At 36.4% G+C, this 14,609-nt stretch overlaps 1 protein-coding gene and 1 pseudogene across 1 annotated transcript in view; both read left to right on the top strand.

Moving 5' to 3' along the window:
• LRRIQ1 (leucine rich repeats and IQ motif containing 1) overlaps positions 1-14,609 on the top strand; it is a 262,613-nt gene that overhangs the window by 181,885 nt on the left and 66,119 nt on the right. The gene's annotated exons all lie outside the window — the stretch shown is intronic.
• Positions 8,905-9,005, top strand: LOC118652284 (annotated as a pseudogene).

The following is a 14,609-nucleotide window of genomic DNA, read 5'->3' as shown; positions in this document are numbered from 1 at the left end:
TATATATAAATATATATAAACTGAAACAGTCACAAGATTACTAAACATTTGAGGTAAAAGGCACTAGAGTGAGAACAAATAGAAAAAACTAGAGAATCAGTTCATTGAATCATGAATGTAGTAGATTTATCAGCTACAGAATAAAAATGTCTTTAACTTGATGAGCTGCATAATGTATTATGTATTTTCATACATCAATATGTATTTTAAAATATAATGAAGCTAGTAAAATATAAGCAACTAGCAAAATTAGGAAGCTTTGAAAAAACTGGATAGCAGTTCTAGAAATTAAATATGATTAATAAAATCATAAAAACAAATTGTAGTTAATATTATAAACTCAATAGATGGATTAAACATGAAGTTAGATTAATTGAAGAAAAAAATCGTGAGCCTGGTCTACTGTTAGTATGCATCATCTATACAATTAGCTATTAAATACTGAAGACAGCACACTATTTTCGGTTGTTACCAAACATTATAGACCTGAAATTTACTCAGGAATCATATGACCTAAAGTACTGGCTTTTTTTTTTTTTTTTTTTTTAAGAGACTTAAGAAAATTTTCTGTCTTCTGCCTCTATAACGCAAAAGAATATATTAGTGGCACTTTTAACCTCTATGGACATGAAAAGAAAGCGCTCAGCTGTGGTCTCAAACAGTTCTAAACTCACGGGTTTGCCTTAGTATTGGCAATATAGCTAAAGGGCACAAGTTTAAGATTTAGAGGGTTTCTGTTTTGTCACTGGCTAGCTGTTGCATCCTGGGTAAATCCTTAACTCACCTGAATCTCAGTTTTCTCATTTGAAAAAAAAAAAAGAAAAAACATTAGTTATGTGCTTTCTTTTTACTATGAAAGAAATTAGTTTTCATTTCTAAATTTATCTCTGGGTATAGCTAGTATAAATACATTAAGACAAACCTCCTATCCTTAGACTAGTAATTAAATAATATAAGGAGCTCTAATAAATTTCTTTCCTGAGGAATTGATACCTAATATTCATACTATTTTGAGGTGGCTGCCTCAGGAGGAAAGAAAATAAAATGCTATTTGTCGAGCAACCAGAATAATCTTGAGAGACTTTATATATCATTGAGTCTTCACAGCATTCCTATAAAAGAAAAAGTAATTATCCCCATATTATTGAAGAATGCAACCAAGGTTTGGAGCTTGTGTAAGAGTAGTATGAACTTGAACCTACATCTGGCTGATTCCAAATGCCACAGTGTTTCCACTTCAGCAGGAACCCATATTTTCCCACAAAATTTCCCTTAATGTTGTATTTCTGAATATGGAAATGAATGCCTTTTTAAAAGGTTCTTAATATACCAGGTGTAATAAAGAACACAGACTTTACTTTTTCTTGTGAATGACTTTTGGAAAATAAGAAAGAATTTTGAACAAAATTTTCCACATTCGGTCACAGAGGAATTTGTAAATTTCTACTATATAGTTGTTAAATTGTGGGAATGAATAAGCACAATAAGCATTGTAGCCATAGGAAATTATGTATGATTTGCTCAGAAACTCCAGTATTCTCTAACTCTGTACTTTTTCTATGGTTAATACTTTCTCAAGAATAGCTTTTTATACACATTTGCATAACACATATACTTAAGACTATTTAAGCATATTTCTTACCTATGCTCACTGAAAGACTAAAAATAACTTTTATCTCCATATGTTTCTGTGCTACAATAGAATTATAAAACAGCATATTTTGACCTAAAGATGGAACTTATTGACTTCTTTTTTTGTATCTTTTAAACTTAAAATGTAAGTGCTTTGGCTTCATTTTTTTATTACTATGTTTTTCAAATTAGGGAAAAAAACACCTTTATAAAGAGAATTCTTTTTACAAATTGAACACTTCATATCACTGACACTAAATGGGACATAATATTTTAGTTAAATTAGTGATATCTACAGAGTTACTTTAGCCTGAATTCTAATAGAAGGAAAGGAAATGTAGATCATGAGTTTCACATTCAAGATTGACTTGGGGATTGTGTGGTGAGACAATTTACTTGCATTTTTGAGCATCCTGGGAGGGTGGCACTAGCTACCCTTCCATTCCAGATATCTTTTAAAATATAAAGCAAACAGCCTAAGAAGATAGAACTAATGACTCTTCTGAAGCATAGGGCAGATTTACTTGCTGTCCAATATAATAAAGAAAATACTCTCTCATCAGTACAAAAGGCAGGTTAATTATAAAATATTTGAGCTCCCTAAGCTTGGGACAAAAACCTTTCATGAGCTCAGTATCTAAACCAATACAAATATGCTCATGTTCACGCTCTTACTGTGCTGTGAATATTAAAGCCCCTTCCCCCTGACCTAGGAGTTTTAAAGAATGCTAGGCAAACTTTCTACCTGAAAGTGGGATCAAATCTCAAGCCTACAAATTTTTCGACATAGAAAAACATTCATTTCACAACTTAATAAATAAATGAGTTACCAATAATAGGTACATGCAATTATATAATGAATCATCCTGCTTTACAAACTGTTCTTTAAACTTGTGTATATTTTATCCCATATTTTGGTTGATTTGTGGAATGCTATTAGGAATCACGCATGTGTAATTATTGCTTTTAAACTATCTAGTAGTTTTGAGGAACACTAATATAATTTTTAGGACTGTAATAATGTCATATATGCCTGGCTGTAGGTATGATTTTAAAAGATATTAATGGGAATTAGCACAAGCCAACCATATCCCAGGAAACATCAAATAATCTTTTATAGCAGAGAGGGCCAAAGTTTTGAAATCACAAAGACTTTGGGTCAAAAATCAAAATTGCCATTTCTAAGGTCTGTAGACACCATAAATCAGAAAATTATATATATATATTTTTAATTTATAGGACTCCTTCCCCAGATCCTCAAATGATTTTGTGAGTTTGTCTCACAGATTGTCAAGACATGTTCTCATTTTACAATACATGAAACTAAGATTTAAAGTGATAGCAACCATTTTTCTGATTCTTATACCAGTTCTCTCTCTACAACCAAGCTATTCAAAATGATAAGCATTCCTTGATGGCATGGCTCAGTTGGTTGAGCCTCCTCCTGTGCACCAAGGGATGGCTGGTTTAATTCCCCATCAGGGCACATGCCCAGGTTGCCGGCTCAATTCCCAGTAGGGGGTGTGTAGGAGACAGCCTATCAGTGTTTCTCTCTCTCTCCCTCTCCCATCCTCTATCTCTAAAAATCAATAAAAACATATTTTAATGTGATAGACAATGTTTTGATAATATGTTTCCAACATGGTGAAATAAATTGAAAGCCAACTTTGGTTACTATTTCTACTGCATAGATTGAGAAGCCCTCAGTTGTATATGATTCCCTAGGCTTTAGGAAAGGTTCTTGTAATGAGTACATAAAATAAAAACAAAAGGGAAAAAATTAGTAAAACTTAAACTGCAGAAATACTTTCGGACAAAGAGAGGCTAAATGATTTTTGTGATATTGGGATAGATGAATAAATTTTGACAGAAAAATCTTTAAAAATTGTAGGGTTAACAAATAATACAAACTTCCATTTGAGAAAATAAAGATTGATGGATATATTCTTCTGCTGAAACCAGAATAAATTCAGAATATATTTAAAAAGAAATCTTAAAATATAAACTTATTGTAATACTAGTAGCCCAGTGCACGGAATTCATGCACTGGGGGGGGGTGTTCCTCAGCCCAGCCTGCACTCTCTCCAATCTGGAACCCCTTGAGGGATGTGAGGGATGTCCGATTGCCTGTTTAATGGGCAGTAGGACATCCCTCGCACAATCCAGGACTGCTGGCTCCCAATTGCTCACCTGCCTGCCAGCCTGATCACCTCCTAACCACTCCCCTGCAAGCCTTATTGACTTCTAACTGCTCCCCTGCCAGCCTGATTGCCCCTAAGTGCCCTCCCCTACTGGCCTGGTCACCCCAACTGACCTCCCCTGCTGGCCTGTCTCCCCTAAATGCCCTCCCCAGCTGGCCTGAATGCCCACAACTGCCCTCCTCTTCAGGCCATCTTGTGGCCACATGGGGGCAGCCATCTTTGACAACATGGGTGTGGCTATATTGTGTGTTGAAGTGACTGTCAATTTGCATATTACCTCTATTATATGGGATACTACCCCAATTTGATAGAGTCAACTCTACATATGTGGCTGAATTGAAAAATACATATTAATCTACACTAATAAAAGAGAAAAATGGTAATTGGCGTACGGCGATACCGTTTTCATTGGCTAATCAGGGCTATATGCAAATTAACTGCCAACTAAGATTGGCAGTTAACTGCCAACAAGATGGCGGCTAATTTGCATATGTAGGCACAATGCAGGGAGGCAAAAGGGAAAGCAGGAAGAAGCCCCCTGCCACTGACAGTGATCGGAAACCCAGGGGGAACTAAGAGCTGGGGGGCAGGGCAAAGGCGGCCCCGGGGCCGCCTTTGCCCTGCCCCCCAGCCATGATCGGAGAATCAGGCGCCTTTGCCGCCCTGGCCAGTGATAGCAGGGAGTAGGAGTGGAGCCAGCGATGGGAGCTGGGCACGGTCGAAGCTGGCAGTCCCAGGAGCTAGGGGTCCCTTGCCTGGGCCTAAAGCGGAGCCCACGATCGCGGGGCCGCTGCCACTGCGGGTCCCCACTGCCCGGGCCGGACGCCCAGGTCAGAGGCGTTAGGCTTGGGCAGGGGCGGAGCCTGCAACCGCGGGGAGCTGGGGGTCCCCTGCCCAGGCCTGACACCTCTGCCGGAGGCCTCAGGCCTGGTCAAGGGGCCGATCCGGTGATTGGTGATCGGAGGGTGATGAAGGTCAACTCCTCTGGCCGAGGCATCAGGCCTGGGTGGGGGGGCGGAGCCGGGGATTGGGGGGATATGATGGTCCCCTTGCCCAGGCCTGAAGCCTGGGTCAGAGGCGTCAGGCTTGGGCGGGAGGTGGAGCAAGCGATCAGAGGGAGATGGGGGTCCCCTGCCCAGGCATGATTCCTGGGCCAGAGGACTCAGGCCTGGGCGGGGGCCAGAGCCAGTGATCGGGAGGAGATGGGGGTCCCCTGTCCAAGCCTGACGCCTCTGGCGGAGGCGTCAGGCCTGGGCAAGGGGCCGATCAGGCGATCGGAGGGTGATCGGGGTCAACGCCTGAGGGCTCCCAGTATGTGAGAGGGGGCAGGCTGGGCTGAGGGACACTCTCCCCCCCCCACACACACCCAGTGCACGAATTTCGTGCACCGGGCCCCTAGTTTGTAATAAAATAAGACACCATGAGTCAGTCTAGTAGAAATAATAGATATCAGAAAAAATATACAAATAATTTATATTAATTGTTATTAGTTACTGATTATAAGATAAGAATGCTTATTTTAAGGAATAAAGTCTATCTTGAAATTATTTGTAGGGGAGAAGAGATCGAGAAAACAGAATATAAATTTTAGGAATTAAGTAATTGAAATTAAAATCTATAATATGGTTTTACCTGAAGATCAGTCAAAGCAGAAGAAATCATGAAGTTGATATTATGTTATAAATATTATCTAGAATTCAGTACAGAGAAGCAAAGAGATAGAAAATTTAAGACATGAAAATATATAGAAAAAGTTATAGAAGGTTTAAGTTATGTGTAGTTGGAGTTCCAAGGAGATAGTTAAGATAAAATGAGGCAACAGAAATATCCAATAAGATAATGAGTGAAAATTTCCTGAACTAGATGAAATATATTTATCCATAAAGTCAAGAAGTTGAGTGAATCATAAGCAGTATAAATTTTAAAAGAAATCTACATCTAGGTGCATCAGAATAAAATAGCACAAAATAGAAAAAAAATATTAAACTAATGAGAAAAAAAAGTTTGACAGCTAATGTCTTTTCAATGATTGGGTAGTTGTATAAATGTAAGTTATAGCCAAACTGGAATTCACCAGAATAAGGACAAAAAAACACAAAACACTTTTATAATAACAAAAACTGAGTTTACTGCTAACAGTTGCATATTAAGGAAATTTATTTAAATGGACAGTCCTAGTCACAAGAAAATTCCACATGAAAGATCCCTGGTTTAAAGAAGAGTGAAAAAAATTCAAAAATAAGAAATAATGTTGGTAAAATATAACAAATGACTAGCAATGATAATGTCTTGTGAAATTAAATATCACAATGAAAATATAGATATATTAATATATTACTCATATTATTTTATATTATAATATTATATTTTCTGGGATGACAAAATGATTGGTTAATTTAAATTATGTTAACTACATATGTTATGATTTCCAGGGCAAAAACTAAAATGAATATATGCAAACAATATTATTTCCATACTAGTAGAAAGAAAACAATAGCAAGAAAAGAAGTACTCAATTCAAAATGAAACCAAGAAGTAATGAAAAAGAACATAGCCTATTCAGGCAAATAGAAAGCACAAAACAAGGTGATATATATGTATGTAATTTTTTCAAATATATCTGTACTTACACTATATATAAATCATTAAATAACCCAGTTAGCAGATAACAAATTTTTCTACATTTTTAAGACACTACAAAGAATCAACACTACTCAACTTCAACACTTACTATAAAGCTACAGTAACCAAAACTGTGTGATGTTGGCAAAAGAATAGAGAAGAGATTAATGGAACAGAACGGACAGCCCAGAAATACTCACACAAATATGGTCAACTGATCTTTGACAAAGAAGCAAAGGTAGTACAACTGAGTAAAGCTAGTCTTTTCAACAGATGGTTGGTAGAATAAGGGGATGTCCACATTTTAAAAATCACTGAATCTAGGCCTTATTCCATTCACAAAAATTAACTCAAATCAGATCACAGAACTAAATGTAAAATGCAAAACTCTAAAATTCTTAGATAATATTGGGAGAAAACCTTAGATAACCTGTGTATGGCTTTGACTTTTTAGTTATAATACCAGAGGCACAATGTAAGAAATAATTTATAAGTTAGGTTTTAATAAAATAAAAAAAATTCCTGTTTTGTTAAAAACAATGTTATGAGAATGAAAAGACAAGCCACAAACTTGGAGAAAAATCTGCAAAACATGTATCTGATAAAGGACTGCTACCCAAGACATACAAAGAACTCTTAAATTATCCACAAGAAGAAAGCACATTGATTTTAAAGAATGGGCCAAAGTCATTAGCAGGCATTTCACCAAAGAAGATACATGGATGACAAATAAACCTATGAAAAAAACTCCACATTTTATTTAATCAAGGAAATGCACATTACAGTGAAATACCACTGCACACCCATGAGAAAGGCCTAAATCACGAGCACTGACAATACCAAGTGTTGGTGAGGATGGAGAGCAACAGAGCTCTCTTCCTTGCTGGTGGGGATGCAAAATGGCATAGCACTTTGGAAGACAGTTTTGAGTTTTCTTTTAAAACTATACACACTCTTACCATCCAGTAGTTACACTCTATGTTATTTACCTATATGAATTGGAAAGTTATATCCACACAAAAAAACCTGCACGCAGATGTTTATAGCAGCTTTGTTCATAATTGAAAAAATTTTGGAAATAACCAAGATGCCCTTCAGTAGATGAATGGATAAACTGCAGTACATCCAGATAATGGAATATTATTCAACACTAAAACCAGACGAGCTATCAAGTCAGACATGTGGAAGACATACATGCATAATACTAAGTGAAATAAGCCCGTCTGAAAAGACTACCTACTGCATGATTCTAACAATGTAACATTCTTAAAAAGGCAAAACTATGGAGACAATTAAAAAGGACAGTATTGCTAGGGGTCGGTGCAGGGGAGAAGGGATGAAGAGACAGAGAGCAGAGGATTTTCAGAGCAGTATGACACCATAATGATGGATACATATCATTATACATTTGTGCAAACTCATAAAATCCATGGTACCAAAAATAAACCATAATGCACACTGTGGACTTTCAGTAATTATGATGTCTCAGTGTAAGTTCTCAGATCATAACAAATGTATCACTGGGTGGGGGAGGGAAATATGTTAATAATGAGGGAGGCTTTGGTTGAGTAGGGGCAGGGAGTATATGAAAAAATTTCTATACCTTCCTCCTAATTTTGTTTTAATCTTAAAGCTGCTCTAAAATGAATTGTTATTAATTAAAAAATAATATAAGGCAAAAATGAAAGAAGTACCAAGAGGGTTTAAAATTCACAACTATATTGGGGGAATTTTAAGGTATCTTTCTTAGTAATTTATAGAACAAGTACTCAAAAACTCAGTAAGGACATGGGTTGATAAACCAATTGAATAACATTTGCATAAAAGACATACATAGAAGACACAACACCTAGAGGATGTACATTATCCTCAAGCACACACAGGATATTCAGAAAACTTTAACACATACTGGACTTAAATCAGTTCCTAAAAATTTCTTAAGGATTCTAAAGCAAACAAAGCTATTCTATAATATTTAATACATAGGTGATTATAAAGGACATCAAGAATGTCAAGGTTATAAACTTCATCATAGTGGTTACCCTAAGAGAAGTAAGATATTTTGGAAAAATAGTGTTCTATTTTTTTTAATGATCAGAGGTCACATGAAATATTTATGCATATTTTATTTATACTAGAGGTCCAGTGCATGAAATTCATGCAAGAGTGGGCCTTCCTTCCTCCGGCTGCCGGCACCGGCTTCCCTCTGGCACACGGGACACTTCCCTCACAGCCCTGGCTTCATCCTGAAGGTCGTCTGATTAGAATATTTTGCTTTTATTATTATAGATAATTCTTTAAAATAATTCATATAATTTCCATAATTATGTGTATATTTATAATATATTTATTTATAAATCTTGATATAATCACATGGCATATACAATATTTTGCATGCATCGTATATATCTCAATAAAATACAAGTAATTAAAAAGCTCCCAGTGCTCACTTTTGCAGCACAGATGCAGTGCTAAAATTGGAAGGATATGGAGATAGCATAGCTTCTGCACAAGGATGACATGCAAATCCATGAAGCATTCTATATATTGCTTTATTTTCTAATGTTTATGGATAACAAAACAATGTCTCTGATAAATGGGGTGACTTGTCCAATTGAGCGCCCTTCAAGGTTAAAATTCCACTCCCAATTTCTCCTCCAAACAAATGAAAGAGCTTCTACAAATCAATATTTATATAAATATTTTACAGCTAGAAATTAACTTTGTTTACAGGAAAATCTATAATGCCTTATCCTGACTTCTTTCTCTAGTACAGTGTGAGTGGATCCATAATGCTTTTACATATCATTTCAATTAAAAGTGAAATCCATAAATGGAGACCCTGATTCATTTACAAATGAAATTCTGCTACATAAAGCAAAATTCTGTCTTTTTAAAGATAATATAATAAAATTTTAAAATTTTGCACTAATGGAGTATGAAAATTCTTACATCTTCAGGAGGCTATGGGAATATTTTCTCAAATTATTACCTAAAGAATACAATAATTTTGGTACCAGGTTTATTAGTCTCTAATTAATATATTGTCACTCAAAGTGTGAAGGAAAATTATTTTTATTTATTGCATTTTATAATGCAAGTGTTATTAATATGCATTTAATACTCCATATGATGTTATTCCTGTCTATAATAGAAGCATATATATATTCTAAAGTTTGACAAATATAGAAATTATTAGGTGCAAAACATTAATGGACATTAAGAAATGCATTATGAATGTGTAGGCATGTGCCATGAGCTATAGCTATAAAAAGTTATTACAATGATACTTTTAAAATGTTTAATTGTTCCATCAAGCCTCTATATTAATGTATCAATATAATAACACTTTCTTATTTTCAAATAAAACTAGTAAGGAAATTAACAATTTCTACTTGGCTTTCAATTAATAATACTAGTACACAAATGAATAGAATTACGGATTTTTTTTTTTTTTTTACCAAAGAGTAAAAGCTATTCGATATGTCAGGGACCTAAAGTCTTAACACTATACCAAAAACCAAAAAACTCCCAAACCAAAAACAGTAGGCAGGAGAATTTCTAAGATTGTATTATTTTAAAAGTCAACCTACTTACATCATCAGGCATTATTCTCTCAGGTGGGCCCTAGTTTGGATGACCTACTGTATTAACACTCCCTGAGGGACTTTGAGTTGGATAGAGGAATATTTTCTGAGACTAATTAAATTGAGAAAGTGAAACAAGAGAGAATCATGTCAATGGAACCTCTGTCATGGTTAGTCCTGAGCAATTGCTCAAAATTATTTGAAATAACTTCAAATCAATTAGGACTGTATACCCTTCTTATCTCTTATTTTTTTCTTTCTTAAAGGCACAGTAAAATCCTTATATAGTATGAAATAAAATACATTTGAAAATACCTGTTACAGATTTAGAATTCTGATAAAGAGGCCTTCCTAGACTCAACCCCAGAATAGTGTTCTGTGTAGTTTTGTGGTTAATCCTGGAATCTTCCTCTCCTGCCAGTGACTCCCCGGAACCTTGTTCTGGGTCTGGATTTAGAGACTTCTACAGATAGTCTCACCTCTAGGGTAGGGGAGTCTTAGTGTGTGGCAATTTAGATAGTGCAAGCGTATGCATAGGAGAGTTTAATTCACTTTTAAAAAAAATAATAAAATGGCTACAGTTGTTAAATAATTCATATATATTAGGCAATTATTATTATGTATTATTATATACATTTTAAGAGGAGAAAACAGACAGAGAGAAAGTAAATAATTTACCCAACATTACACAGCTAATAAGTGAAAAAGCCAACTTACTTTGTTCAAGTCTGTAGCTAGGCAGATAGAAAGATGACTAAAGTGAAGTCTTTTCTCTAAGAACCAAGTTAATTTATTCTGTAATTAATTTCTCATATGTCACGATTCCAGCGCCTCTTTTAACGGAAAATTAAGTGTTGTGCCCGATTCACCGGAAGCTGTAGAAAGCAATTTTAGGCAACGGTAGTCCTAAAAACAACGCCCTATTTACACGTAGCATTTCTTAAAAATGGGTAAATCTGCCAATACCATGGCAGAGAAGAATCAGTATTACTGATTTTCCCTTTTACTTCAAGCTCAGTAGGTCTTGGCACATCATTTTCTGATCCTATCATTTAAAACTTTGATATTTTTTAATCATAGATTTTTTTAAATTTTTATTTTAAATTATTACATTAAAATAATATTCATTCGATGATTGAGGTTTTTTTGTCACCACCTTAAATTTTGTGCCTAAGGTATTTCATTTGTCCCACTTAACTTGCCCTCGTTCTAGCCCTAGATAACAACAAACATGGAGACATATTATAAGTTAATATCTCTATGACTTTACCAACTTGTGATTCTTGAGCTCTCACAGTAGAAACCAAAGAACCACCTTTATGTGTTATAGGGTACTCTGCTAGAAAGATATAAATGAGATACAGATCAACTTTACAATACCAATGGCAAAACTTTTAAAGTGCTTTCAGGATTGTACATAAGTTGAATACAGACACTTATTGTAATTGGTTGATAAGTACACTTATGTCCACTTTGTAGAAGAATATTTGTTATTCCATAGAGATTCACTTAAATATAGTAACTCCATAATATTAAATGTTCTGTCTACTGTCTGCAGAATCCATATATTTTAAAAGATATACTTTAGTAACTCATTTTTATTTTTCTTTGCTTTCATTAAAAAACATTCATACACTGTATGTACTACCCAACCCCCAAACAGATGAATTTTGAAAATGAATTCAAATGTCAGGCACTAGCAAGTATTTTTCATTCTAGTACTTTTTTTTTACTCTTCCTGCCATAAAATACAATGAAATATGTAAAGGAGTGATTAGTGCTGCAGTTAGCCTTTCACCCTTACATAGAGCTTTGGCTCTATTCCCAAAATTTCTGTTTTTAAACTTTTGTACAAACAATCCTTTTCTTTATTCATGAAGTCATTTTTCCTTAGTGATCAATTACATATATATTTAATATATTTTAAAAGAATAGGGATGTTGCTTGTCACACACAAATGGCTCTTAGAGAATTATTGGTTACATGCCAGTGCTGTCAACATTCCAACAACACGTTGGATTGGTTAAGGAAGAAGCCATAAACAGCCTATCAACAAGTATTTATACAAATGTTAATGAATTTAAAATTCTATTAGTGTAACATTTATGCCAAACTCCAATTTTATTTGTGCTTTATTTGTGAGGTATGATGCAATAACTTCTTTTAATAAACACATACGGACCACTTATACTTTATAATGTAAATCACATTTGTAGTATTTCCAGCATAAAATACATAGAATCAGCCATTTATCAAAGTTACCAAAAATATTTCTATCACATGAAGCATTTTTCTCAGCATGCAACCATGTCCTCCAAAAGCTTTTGTTAAAGAAATGAACTCATCTCTATCCATGAAACTAAGAGTATTTTATTATTATATTACCGAGGAAAGCCATTACAGGAAAAGAAAATAGTCATGGGAAAATTGCCATAAGTATAAAAATATAAATAATTAGCCCTTTTTGTGTGCCCCAAATGACAATTGAATCTTAATCTCCCTCTGTATATATTATGCTATATTTGAAAATTTAGAAAACTGGTTTATTTGAAGCATATGGGTTTAATGAATCCTTATTTTGCTTTTCATAAAGAAAGGAATATTTCCATTAAAAAAAGAATTTATTTCTTTTGGTGAACTTCTTTAAAACTGAACAACTTTTTCTAGGCTTGCATACATTATGAACATTTTATAAAGAAGCCTTATATGACAGAGAAGTTTTTCTGGTATTTTTTTCTAATTTAATACCTTTAATTGTCAGATTTTTGAAACATCATCAAATCATTTATTCAATAACAACACTCAGCAGATAACAGAAACAGGCTACACATATTTATTTCCATTTAGCCTGAATAACCAGTTTTACTCAACAATGCTCTCCTAAGTTTTGCTATGACTAGGGAAGATAGCATTTTAAATCGTCCATCTTTTAAAAATTGAAATGACTTTCTAAACAGTCATTAAGAAAGGAAGTGAGGTCTGTTGTTACTTCACCTCTTTCGTTTCTGATTTTTTTTATTAGGGTCCTCTCTCTTTGTTTCTTGGTGAGCCTGGCTAGAGGTTCATCAATCTTGTTTATCCTTTCAAAGAACCAGCTCTTGGTTTTATTGATCTTTTGTATTGTTTTTGTGGTCTCTATGTCGTTTATTTCCACTCTGGTCTTTATTATCTCCTTCCTTCTGCTCACTCTGGGCTTTTCTTGTTGATCTCTTTCTAATTCTTTAAGTTCTAGGGTTAGATTTTCAGCATGTAACTCCCTGGCAGCCTCAGATTTGAGGAGCATATTTAACTTAGGTGGGGTGGAGGGTAGGTGGCAGGTCTCCACTGCCACACGCCCTATGGGGTGAGGTGGTCTAAGCTGGGAAATCTGGGACACAGTTGTCTTCCTTTCCGAGGGGAGAAGTTGTTGGAGTTTTTCCAGCAGAAGACTCGGCACAGAAACTTCCCTAATCCCCCTATCCCCTCTCCATGCAGGTGATGCCACGTTAGTTGTCAATTTTTATTCCAATCTAATTTGACTTATTGAGGTGAAGTTTCTATTAAAATAATTAAGCTAATCATCCTATCTAATAAAAGACAAACATGGTAATTAACCGTACCTTCGTTACCATCACCATTGGCTGATCAGAGTGATATGCAAATTAACCACCAACAAAGATGGTGGCTAATTTGCATACTGCAGGCAGGGTGGGACACCAGGAGCCGCCATCCAGGCCCTCGTGTGCGACCTCAGGAGCTGCAGAAAGCCAGGCCGCAGGCAAGGCGGCCCCCTGGGATCCAGGAGCCCGTCGGCGAGGTCTGCAGGCGAAGCAGTGATCAAGCTATGAGGGAGAGGGTGGGCAGTGGAAGGCTCCAGTTGCAGCAAAGACTGTGTCCAGAGCCGAGATGGAAGGCAGTGGCCAGAGTGAAGGTCTGGGTCCTGGGTCCTATACAATAAAAGCCTAATATGCTAAGTGTCCAGTCGTCTGGTCATCCATTCAACCAATCAAAACCTAATATGCTAATGATATGCTAAGGCCACTCAACCGCTCACTATCATGTGCAATGACCACCAGGGGGCAGATGCTCCAACCTGTAGGTTAGCTTGCTTCTGGGGTCCGGCTGATCGGGACTGAGTGAGACAGGCTAGACATGCCCTGGAGCCCTCCCGTGGTCCCTCCCTGGCTGGCCAACCTCCCGCGTCCCTCCCTGGCTCCGATCGTGCACCAGTGGGTTCCGTCAGCCTGGCCTGCACCTTCTTGCAATCTGGGACCCCTTGGGGGATGTTGGAGAGCCAGTTTTGGCCCGATCCTGCTCAACGCAGGAGCTTCCCCCTTGTGGTCAGTGCACTCCCACGGGGGAGCACCGCTCAGCCATAAGCCAGGCTCATTGCTGGCAAGCACAGTGGCAGTGGCGGGAGAGGCTCCACAGCAGCACTAAGGACGTCTGACTACTGGCTTAGGCTTGCTCCCTACGAGAGGACTCAGGCTGGGCTGAGGACACCCCCCTCCGCCGAGTGCACGAATTTCATGCACCAGGCCTCTAGTGTTTAGATAATGGGATATCCTTCACAATGCACAGGTTTGTA

The sequence above is a fragment of the Myotis myotis genome, unplaced genomic scaffold, assembly GCF_014108235.1.
Source record: "Myotis myotis isolate mMyoMyo1 unplaced genomic scaffold, mMyoMyo1.p scaffold_m19_p_3, whole genome shotgun sequence".
NCBI classification, from domain to species: Eukaryota; Metazoa; Chordata; class Mammalia; order Chiroptera; family Vespertilionidae; genus Myotis; species Myotis myotis.
The sequence above is the reverse complement of the archived record's forward strand: the minus strand, read 5'-3'. Positions and strand labels throughout refer to the sequence as shown.